This window comes from Arachis stenosperma, chromosome 7, assembly GCF_014773155.1.
Source record: "Arachis stenosperma cultivar V10309 chromosome 7, arast.V10309.gnm1.PFL2, whole genome shotgun sequence".
Lineage (NCBI taxonomy): Eukaryota > Viridiplantae > Streptophyta > Magnoliopsida > Fabales > Fabaceae > Arachis > Arachis stenosperma.
The window spans coordinates 562,713-574,526 of NC_080383.1; the positions used below are offsets into that span (position 1 = coordinate 562,713).

Below are 11,814 nucleotides of genomic sequence, written 5' to 3' on the forward strand. Positions count from 1 at the left end.
GCACTCTCCTTTTGGATTTTCTTCTGTATTACTTGGGAGAGTACTAGGAGGGAGTTCAGTAGTTTTCTTGCTCAGCTGTCCCACTTGTGCCTCCAAATTCCTAATGGAGGACCTTGTTTCAGTCATGAAACTTTGAGTGGTCTTTATTAGATTAGAGACCATTGTTGCTAAGTCAGAAGTATTCTGTTTAGAACTCTCTGTCTGTTGCTGAGAAGATGATGGAAGAGGCTTGCCATTGCTAAACCTGTTTCTTCCACCATTATTATTGTTGAAACCTTGTTGAGGTCTCTCTTGATCCTTCCATGAGAAATTTGGGTGATTTCTCCATGAAGAATTATAGGTGTTTCCATAGGGTTCTCCTAGGTAATTCACCTCTTCCATTGAAGGGTTCTCAGGATCATAGGCTTCTTCTTCAGATGAAGCATCTTTAGTACTGCTTGGTGCATTTTGCATTCCAGACAGACTTTGAGAAATCAAATTGACATGTTGAGTCAATATTTTATTCTGAGCCAGTATGGCATTCAGAGCATCAATCTCAAGAACTCCTTTCTTCTGATTAGTCCCATTGTTCACAGGATTCCTTTCAGAAGTGTACATGAATTGGTTATTTGCAACCATTTCAATCAGCTCTTGAGCTTCTGTAGGCGTCTTCTTCAAATGAAGAGATCCTCCAGCAGAGCTATCCAAAGACATCTTGGATAGTTCAGAGAGACCATCATAGAAAATACCTATGATGCTCCATTCAGAAAGCATGTCAGAAGGACATTTTCTGATCAATTGTTTGTATCTTTCCCAAGCTTCATAGAGGGATTCTCCATCCTTCTGTCTGAAGGTTTGGACCTCCACTCTAAGCTTACTCAATCTTTGAGGTGGAAAGAACTTTGCCAAGAAGGCATTGACTAGCTTTTCCCAAGAGTCCAGGCTTTCTTTAGGTTGAGAATCCAACCATGTTCTAGCTCTGTCTCTTACAGCAAAAGGGAATAGCATAAGTCTATAGACCTCAGGGTCAACCCCATTAGTCTTGACTGTGTCACAGATTTGCAAGAACTCAGCTAAAAACTGATGAGGATCTTCCATTGGAAGTCCATGGAACTTGCAATTCTGTTGCATTAGAGAAACTAACTGAGGCTTAAGCTCAAAGTTGTTTGCTCCAATGGCAGGGATAGAGATGCTTCTCCCATAGAAATTGGGAGTAGGTGCAGTAAAGTCACCCAGCACCTTCCTTGCATTGTTGGCATTGTTGTTGTTTTCGGCTGCCATGGGTTCTTCTTCCTTGAAGAATTCGGTCAGGTCCTCAACAGAGAGTTGAGTCTTAGCTTCTCTTAGCTTTCGCTTCAAGGTCCTTTCAGGTTCAGGGTCAGCTTCAACAAGAATGCCTTTGTCTTTGTTCCTACTCATATGAAAGAGAAGAGAACAAGAAAATATGGAATCCTCTATGTCACAGTATAGAGATTCCTTGAGGTGTCAGAGGAAGAAGAGAAATAGAAGACAGAAGTAGAAAATTCGAACTTATCAAAGAAGATGGAGTTCGAATTTTTCATTAAGGGATAGTGTTAGTCCATAAACAGAAGGATGTGAGAAGAAGGGAAGTAATTTTCGAAAATTAAGTAAAAGATTTTGAAAAATTTTTGAAAAACACTAATTGATTTTCGAAAATAAGAGTGGGAAAGAAATCAAGTGATTTTTGAAAAAGATTTTGAAATTAGAAGTTAAGAAGATTTGATTGAAAACTATTTTGAAAAAGATGTGATTGAGAAAATATGATTTGAAAACAATTTTAAAAGATATGATTTGAAAACAATTTGAAAAGATATGATTTTAAAAATTAATGACTTGCCTAACAAGAAAAGATATGATTCAAACATAAAACCTTCCTCAACAGAAAAGGCAAAAAATGTTCAATCAAATCATTAATTGTTAGTAAGTATCTTTGAAAAAGGAAAGAAATTGATTTTGAAAAAGATTTGATTGAAAAGATTTGATTTGAAAAAGATTTGATTTTGAAAAACTTTGAAAACTTGAAAAAAATTTGATTTGAAAACAAAATCTTCCCCCTTGTGCCATCCTGGCGTTAAACGCCCAGAATGGTGCACATTCTGGCGTTTAACGCCCAAACTACTACCCTTTTGGGCGTTAAACGCCCAGCCAGGCACCCTGGCTGGCGTTTAAACGCCAGTCTGTCTTCTTCACTGGACATTTTTGAATGCCCAGCTTTTTCTGTGTGATTCCTCTGCAGTATGTTCTGAATCTTCAATTCTCTGTATTATTGACTTGAAAAGACACAAATTAAAAATATTTTTGGATTTTTAATAATGAGGAATAATCAAAATGCAACTAAAATCAAATAACAATGCATGCAAGACACCAAACTTAGCAGTTTGTATACTATTAACACTAACAAAATGAGAATGCACATGAGAAACAACAAAACACTCAAGTCAACAGAATTCAAAGATCAAAACAAGGGAATCATCAAGAACAACTTGAAGATCAATGAGGACACATGCATGAATGCAATAAGAACAGAAACATGCAATTGACACTAAACTTAAGATGAGACTCTAGACTCAAACAAGAAATATTTTTGGATTTTATGATTTTGCAATTTTTTTGTGCTTTTTCGAAAATTAAGTGAAAAGGAAAATAAAGGTATCAAAATTCTTAATTAGAATTCCAGGAATCATGCAATGTTAGTCTAAAGCTTTAGTCTAAAGGAATTAGACATAGCTAGCTAAGCTTCAGCAGGACATTGCATTCAAGAGCTCAATTGATGAGGATCAATCAGCTTTGGTGATGATAAGAACATCACCTTGAAACACTAGAATTCATTCTTAAGAACTCTGAAAAAAAAATACCTAATCTAAGCAACAAGATGAACCGTCAGTTGTCCATACACAAACAATCCCCGGCAACGGCGCCAAAAACTTGGTGCACGAAATTGTGATCACTACAACTTCGCACAACTAACCAGCAAGTGCACTGGGTCGTCCAAGTAATACCTTACGTGAGTAAGGGTCGATCCCACGGAGATTGTTGGTATGAAGCAAGCTATGGTCACCTTGTAAATCTCAGTCAGGCAGACTCAATTGGGTATAGTGATAAACGAATAAAGCATAAATATAAAGATAGAGATACTTATGTAATTCATTGGTAGGAACTTCAGATAAGCGTATGAAGATACCTTCCCTTCCGTCTCTCTGCTTTCCTACTGTCTTCATCCAATCCTTCTTACTCCTTTCCATGGCAAGCTCGTGTAGGGTTTCACTGTTGTCAGCAGCTACCTCCCATCCTCTCAGTGAAAATACGTCCCTGATGCTCTGTCACAGCATAGGCTAATCATCTGTCGGTTCTCGTTCAGGCCGGAATAATATCCATTGATACTTTTGCGTCTGTCACTAACGCCCTAGCCTGCTAGGAGTTTGAAGCACGTCACAGTCATTCAGTCATTGAATCCTACTCAGAATACCACAGACAAGGTTTAGACCTTCCGGATTCTCTTGAATGCCGCCATCAAGTCCTGCCTATACCACGAAGATTCCGATTAAAGAATCCAAGAGATATTCACTAAGCCTTGGTTGCTTGTAGAACAAGAATGGTTGTCAGTCACCTTGTTCATAGGTGAGAATGATGATGAGTGTCACGGATCATCACATTCATCAAGTTGAAGAACAAGTGATATCTTAGAACAAGAATAAGCGGAATTGAATGGAAGAACAATAGTAATTGCATTAATACTCGAGGTACAGCAGAGCTCCACACCTTAATCTATGGTGTGTAGAAACTCCACCGTTGAAAATACATAAGAACAAGGTTTAGACATGGCCGTGAGGCCAGCCCCCAAATGATCTAAGAACTAGATGTCCAGAGATGAGTAAATGACATAAAAATTCACTTCCGGGCCCACTTGGTGTGTGCTTGGGCTGAGCATTGAAGCATTTTTGTGTAGAGACTCTTCTTGGAGTTAAACGCCAGCTTTTATGCCAGTTTGGGCGTTTAACTCCCAATTAGGTGCCAGTTCCGGCGTTTAACGCTGGAATTTCTTGAGGTGACTTTGAACGCCGGTTTGGGCCATCAAATCTTGGGCAAAGTATGGACTATCATATATTGCTGGAAAGCCCAGGATGTCTAATTTCCAATGCCGTTGAGACCGCGCCAATTGGGCTTCTGTAGCTCCAGAAAATCCACTTCGAGTGCAGGGAGGTCAGAATCCAACAGCATCTGCAGTCCTTTTGAGTCTCTGGATCAGATTTTTGCTCAGATCCCTCAATTTCAGCCAGAAAATACCTGAAATCACAGAAAAACACACAAACTCATAGTAAAGTCCAGAAAAGTGAATTTTAACTAAAAACTAATAAAAATATAATAAAAACTCAACTAAAACTACCAAAAACATACTAAAAACAATGCCAAAAAGCGTACAAATTATCCGCTCATCAGCGGTCATTTTATTCTTCAGGCTGTACTCCTCAATGAAGATGATTTGCCTCCCTTTTGGTGCCATAGGAAGAAATAGAAAACCTTTAAGCGAAGCGTCAACACCAAACTCAAAGGTTTGCTTGTCCTTAAGCAAAGAAGAACTGAAAATAGAAAGATATAAGTTATTATGAAGAAAGAAAAAGAAGAGGATAAAATAATAAGAGAAAATTAGGAGTGGGAGAAAGAGAAAGAAAACTGGGCGGAACTAGTGTGGCGCAAGCGACGCGGACGCGTGGGTCACGCGTTTGCGCGGTTAGCGCGCTATTGAAGTGATGCGATCGCATCATGCACGCGTCCGCGTGCCCTATTTTTTGTGCAATTCGCGCGAAGGCAGCCACGTGCCAGCACGACTTTCTGGTTAAAAACCCAATCTGCCAAAATTGTGGGTGACGCGGTCGCGTGGATAGCCTATATTGAAAAACGACGCGGACGCGTGGAGTGAATTGTGCTCCTAGCATGGTTCCAGTGCTACTCCAGCTAAACTTACTGCCATACACCATTATTTACGTCGATTTTGAGGTCACGCGTTTGCGTGAGCGATGCGGACGCGTGGGAGGCAGTTTTCCTACATGACGCGGACGCGTCAGCGACGCGGTCGCGTGGATCAATTTGTGCCAAAGGCACTATTCCAGCGCCACTCCCTCGCAACTCTCTGTAATTTTAAATTTTTTTTAGGTTAGTATCCGGCTCCTGTTTTAAGATAGCTGCATGATCAGAAAATTAGCAAGAACTCAATGGAATCAAATAGGTAGGAAAACTACTACTACAAAAAATAACTAAGGATACGAAATTATCGGGTTGCCTCCCGACAAGCGGTTCTTTAACGTCACTAGATTGACGGTTAGTTCTGCTAGTTCAGCAGATGAGTGGACCTCTGGCGATCAATCTCGCCTCCAAGATAGTGCTTCAACTTCTGGCCATTCACTGTGAATTTCCTGTCATAATTCTCTTCCTGTATTTCCACATGACCATATGGTGAATCTCTGGTAACTACAAATGGTCCTGACCACCGAGATTTCAGCTTCCCGGGAAAGAATTTGAGCCTTGAATTATACAGAAGCACTCTCTGTCCTGGCTCAAAGACTCTAATGGCTATCTTCTTGTCATGCAATATCTTATTTCTCTCCTTATAGAGCTTGGCATTCTCATAGGCTGAGTATCTGAATTCATCAAGCTCATTCAACCGAAGCATTCGCTTAATTCCTGCAGCTTCTGAATCAAGGTTCAGGTACCTGATTGCCCAGTAAGCTTTATGCTCCATCTCAGCTGGCAAGTGACAGGCTTTGCCATAGACCAACTGGTAAGGGGACATGCCAATGGGAGTCTTATACGCTGTCCAGTATGCCCAGAGAGCATCATCAAGCTTCCTAGACCAGTCCTTTCTTGAAACACTGACGGTCTTCTCTAGAATCCTCTTAAGTTCCCTGTTGGAAACTTCAACCTGTCCACTTGTCTGAGGGTGATAGGGGGTTGCCACTTTATGACGGACTCCATATCTCTGCAAAAGAGAGTCCAGCTATCTGTTGCAGAAATGGCTTCCTCCATCACTAATGAGTGTCCTTGGGACACCAAACCGGCTAAAGATATATCTCTGAAGAAAGCTCATTACCACTTTGGTATCATTGGTGGGCAAAGCCACAGCTTCCACCCACTTGGACACATAGTCAACTGCCACTAGAATATAGTTGTTTGAATGTGAGGGTGGAAAAGGTCCCATGAAATCAACACCCCACACATCAAACAACTCAACCTCAAGAATCCCCTGTTGTGGCATTTTATGGTTTGCAGGAAGATTTGCAGCTTTTTCACATCTGCCACAGTGCTTCACAAATGCTCTTGAGTCCTTGAAGAGAGTCGGCTAGTAGAAACCCACTCTGAAGGACCTTTGTAGCTGTCCTTTCACCACCAAAGTGGCCTCCATACTCGGAACCATGACAGTGCCAAAGAATCTGCTATTTTTCTTCATCTGGGACACATCTTCGGATGATTCCATCTGAACACCTTTTAAAATGGTATGGTTTCTCCCAAATGTAGTACTTTGCATCAGTCAATAGCTTCTTCACTTGTTGCCTACTGTACTCCCTTGGGATAAAATTCATGGCCTTATAATTTGCAATGTCTGCAAACCATGGTGCCTGCTGAATGAGGAACAATTATTCGTCCGGAAATGTCTCAGTCACAGCTGCTGGTGGTTGTACTCCTGCTTTAGGCTCAATTCTGGAGAGATGGTCAGCTACTTGATTTTCTGACCCTTTCCTGTCTTTTATCTCAATATCAAACTCCTGAAGGAGCAACACCCATCTGATTAATCTTGGTTTAGAATCCTGTTTGGTTAGAAGATACTTCAAAGCAGCATGGTCAGTATAAATAATAACCTTAGGACCAAGTAAATAGGACCTAAACTTATCAACAGCATACACAACAGCTAATAATTCCTTTTCTTTAGTTGTGTAATTCTTTTGGACATCATTTAACACATGGCTGGCATAATAAATGACATGTACAAGCTTACTATGCCTCTGTCCTAAAACAGCTCCTATAGCAAAGTCACTAGCATCACACATTAATTCAAATGGTAGATCCCAGTCAGGGGGAGCTATAATGGGAGCAGAGGTAAGGTTTGATTTTAGAGTTTCAAAAGCATGCAAACAATCAGAATCAAAGACAAAAGGAATATCAGCAACCAACAGGTTGCTTAGAGGTTTAGCAATTTTTGAAAAATCTTTTATAAATCTTCTATAAAATCCTGCATGACCCAAGAAACTCCTGACTGCCTTAACATTAGTTGGTGGTGGTAATTTTTCAATTACCTCCACCTTTGCTCTATCAACCTCAATTCCCTTACTTGAGATCCAGTGTCCAAGAACAATACCTTCTATAACCATAAAATGACATTTTTCCCAATTTAAAATAAGGTTTGATTCTTGACACCGTTTCAAGACAAGAGATAAATGCTTAAGGCAGGATTCAAAAGAATTACCAAAAACAGAAAAGTCATCCATAAATACCTCGATAAACTTTTCAACCATATTAGAAAAAATTAAAAGCATACACCTTTGAAAAGTTGCTGGAGCATTGCAAAGTCCAAAAGGCATTCTTCTGTAGGCAAATACTCCAAAGGGGCATGTGAATGCTGTCTTCTCCTGATCTTGAGGGTCCACTGCAATTTGATTATATCCAGAATATCCATCTAGGAAACAATAAAATGCATGACTAGCTAACCTCTCAAGCATCTGATCAATGAAAGGCAGGGGAAATGATCCTTCCTTGTGGCAGTGTTGAGCCTTCTGTAGTCTATACACATTCTCCAGACTATGACTGTTCTTGTAAGAATAAGCTCATTCTTTTTATTCTTGATCACTGTCATCCCTCCTTTCTTGGGAACTACCTGCACAGGACTTACCCAAGGACTGTCAGAAATAGGGTAAATAATTCTTGCTTTCCATAGTTTCATTATCTCTTTTTGGACCACCTCTTTCATGGTTGGATTAAGTCTCCTTTGTGGTTGCACAACTGGTTTAGCATCATCTTTAAGGAGGATCTTGTGCATACACTTGGTTGGACTAATCCCCTTTAAGTCACTAATGGTCCACCCAAAAGCTGTTTTATAGATCCTGAGCTCTGAAATAAGCGCCTCTTCCTCTTCAGACTTCAGGGAAGAGCTAATAATCACTGGATATAAGTCATTCTCACCGAAGAACACATATTTCAGAGGAGGTAAGGATTTGAGCTCAATTTTGGGGGGTTCCTCCTCTGCTTTAGGCGTGTGAACCATATCCTTCTGGGATGGTGAATCATCAACTTCAACCAATTCATATTCAGAAGTGGGATCCAGAATGTCGTCCAGCACCTCAGCTTTCAGTACCTCTTGAACAAGTGGTTCAATAACATCTATTCTCATACACCCTTTAGAATCATTAGGGTGCTTGAGAGCTTCAAAATAATGAAGAACCACCTATTCTTCATTGACCCTCAGGGTTAATTCACCGTTTTGCACATCAATCAGAGTTCTACCTGTAGCTAAAAAGGATCTACCAAGTATAATAGAGGATTTTACCTCCTCTTCCATGTCTAATATAACAAAATCAATAGGGAAAATGAATGGTCCTACTTTAACAAGTAAATCCTCAACAACACCTACAGGTAATTTAATAGAAAGATCAGCAAGTTGAAGAGAAATACGAGTGGGTTTTACCTCCTCAATTTGAAGCTTTTTCATCACAGAAAGTGGCATTAAATTGATGCTAGCTCCAAGGTCACATAAAGCTCTCTGAATGGTGACATCACCAATGGTGCAAGGAATTACAAAGCTCCCTAGATCTGGCCTCTTCTCAGGAAGGTTGTGTTGAATAATGGCACTGCATTCCTTGGTTAACACCACTGTCTCTTGTTCCTTCCAATTCCTCTTGTGGGTCAACAATTCTTTCATAAATTTAGCATAGAGAGGCATTTGCTCAAGAGCCTTTGCAAAAGGAATGTTGATCTATAGCTTTTTGAAGACATCTAAAAATTTAGAAAATTGTTTTTCTTTGGAATCCTTCTGAAGCCTCTGAGGGTATGGCATTTTTGGCTTGTATTCAGGAGCCTTTGGCAAGGTAGGATAAGTGTCAAGAGAATCAGGGAAAGGGTTGTCTGCACGCTTAGGAGGTGTGTGCTCTACTTCTTCCTTCTTCTCCTCTGGAGCTTCTTTTTCAACTAATTCTTCATTGGCCTTGATCTCAGAACCAGTTACCTTACCACTTCTCAACTGAATAACCTTGCAGTCTTCTCTTGGGTTCACCACTGTATCACCTGAAAATGTGCTTGCAGACCTCTCAGGTAATTGCTTGCTTATTTGGCCCATTTGCATTTCCAAGTTTCTAATGGAGGCTCTGGTTTCCTGCACGAAACTCATCATCATCTCCCAATTAGAATCTTCTTGGGATTTAGAGTTTGCCTGATAAGGTGGTTGTTGTTGTTGAGCATGAAATTGGCGGTTATTGTAATTATTCTGTTGGAAGCCGCCTTGAGAATTATTGTTGAAATTCTGAGGTCTCTGAGATTGGTCTCTCTACCCAAAATTTGGGTGATTCCTCCACCCTTGATTGTAGGTCTTAGAATAGGGATCATTGTTGGGATTTCTAGGAGCATTCCCTATGTAATTGACCTGTTCAGAAGAAGATTGAGCATAATCATAATTATCATTCTGCACAAAATTACCTATCATGTCATAAGAGGCTTCTTGAGGGGGGTTTGGGTGTTGATAACTGAGACTTGCATGCCACCCATATGTTGAGTAAGTAGACTTATTTGCTGAGACATAAGCTTGTTCTGAGCAAGAAGAGCATTAAGAGTCTCTACTTCCATGACACCCTTTTTTCTGAGGAGCCTCAGAGTTCACAGGATTCCTGTTAGACGAGTATAAGTATTGATTGCTAGCAACCAATTCAATAAGCTCAATATTCTCCTCCGGTGTCTTCTTCTTGTGCAATGAACCTCCTGCAGAGTTATCTAGGCACATCTTGGACATTTCACCCAAGCCTTCATAAAAGATATCTAGTTGGGTCCATTTGGAGAACATGTATGGAGGGCATTGCCTAGTCAGTAGCTTGTATCTCTCCCAAGTTTCATAAAGAGTTCGCCTTCCATTTGCTTGAAGGTCTAAACCGCCACCCTAAGCTTAGTCAGCTTCTTTGGTAGGAAAAATTTAGTCAAAAACTCAGTGACTACCTTGTTCCAAGTATCCAAGCTCTCCTTGGGTTGGGAATCTAGCCATAGTTTTGCTCCATCTTTCAGAGCAAACGGGAAGAGCATTAGTTTGTACACATCTGGGTTCACTCCGTTTGTCTTCATAGTATCACAAATCTGCAGAAAATTTGAAATTAATTGATTTGGATCTTCGTCGAGAAGACCATGATACTGGCAGTTTTGTTGTACCAGGGTGACCAGTTGTGGTTTTAATTCAAAGTTGTTTGCAGCTATAGGAGGCACCACACTGCTTTTTCCATACAGGTCTGCAGTAGGAGCAGAGTAAGAGCCAAGTACTCTCCTTTGTTTCTCATTCACATTAGGATTTGCCACATTGGCATTATCAGCATTATTAGGATCCATAGTGAATTCTGCAGCCTTATAAAGTCTTGCCTGTTGTAAACGTCGCCTGAAAGTCCTTTCAGGTTCAGGATCAAAGTCTAAGAGATGTTCTTTGTCTCTGTTCCTGCGCATAAACAAGCAAAAAACAAGAAAAGATGGGAATCTCTATGTCAAAGTGTAGAGAATTCCCAGTGAGGTAACCTGTGTAAAGAGATAAAAATATTTTTTTTTCGAAAATAATAAAAACAAAATTTAAATAAAATTAAAAATAAAACGCCAAATCTAAGCAACCAAACAACTGGTAGTTGTCAATCACTATCAATCCTTGGCAACAGCGCCAAAAACTTTATGCGGTTTTTACAACCCACACTACTAACCGGCAAGTGCACTGGGTCGTACCAAGTAATACCTTATGTGAGTAAGGGTCGATCCCATGATGATTGATGGATTAAGCAACAATAGTGTTTGATAGGCTTAGTTAGACAAATAGAAAATAATGTTTGGGCAATAATAAAAACATTAAACAATATAAAGAATATTGAAGGAAGACAAGTAAATAAATTGGGAAGAAAATATGGAAGAAAACAGTTAAGGTTTCAGAGTTATCTATATTTTGGATTGACTTTTCTTTCTAACTATTCTAATTATGGAAGATTTAATTTATGGCAAAATGTATGTGACTAGACCCTAATTCCTTAGACCTTCCTAGTCTCCTCTAAAATTCATTAACTGCCAATTCCTTGGTCAATTAATTCCAATTAGAGGGTGATAATCAATTTCTAGTTCATATGCCACAAAAACTCTAATTACCCAAGAAATAAAAGGATTATATGTCACATATCCTGTTAAATTCAGATAATTAAAATTTAAGAGAATATGTTTTCAAGCTGTTGTGCAAGTAAAGAGCTTTTCTAAGTTTTACAAGAACTCAAATAGAAAGAGGGTCATACTTCCGTTCCACCTAAATTCATAAGATGAAGAGCGAAAACAATTCTTAAATCATAAATTCATACATGAATTAAAATAGAAAAAGTAATAAAATCAATCCATATAAATAAACAGAGCTCCTAACCTTAACAATGGAGGATTAGTTGCTCATGATTCAGAGTAGAAAATTAGGATTGTAAATGGGAATGAAATAATGTTGTTCTGGAATAACCCTGTTGGCATTCCTTTTATATTTAATCCTAATAAATTAAAAATCTAATTATCTAAAATTAAAAATAATCATCTCTTTTCCTAAAAGATAATATTTGAATTTAAATTAGA

General features: G+C 39.3%; 1 non-coding gene across 1 annotated transcript; it reads left to right on the top strand.

Annotated features, from left to right (window-relative positions):
* Positions 1–747: 747 nt before the first annotated feature.
* On the top strand, positions 748–855 carry LOC130942654 (small nucleolar RNA R71). The gene has a single exon (XR_009071219.1). It is a non-coding gene; the product is annotated as a small nucleolar RNA R71 (small nucleolar RNA).
* Positions 856–11,814: the final 10,959 nt, after the last annotated feature.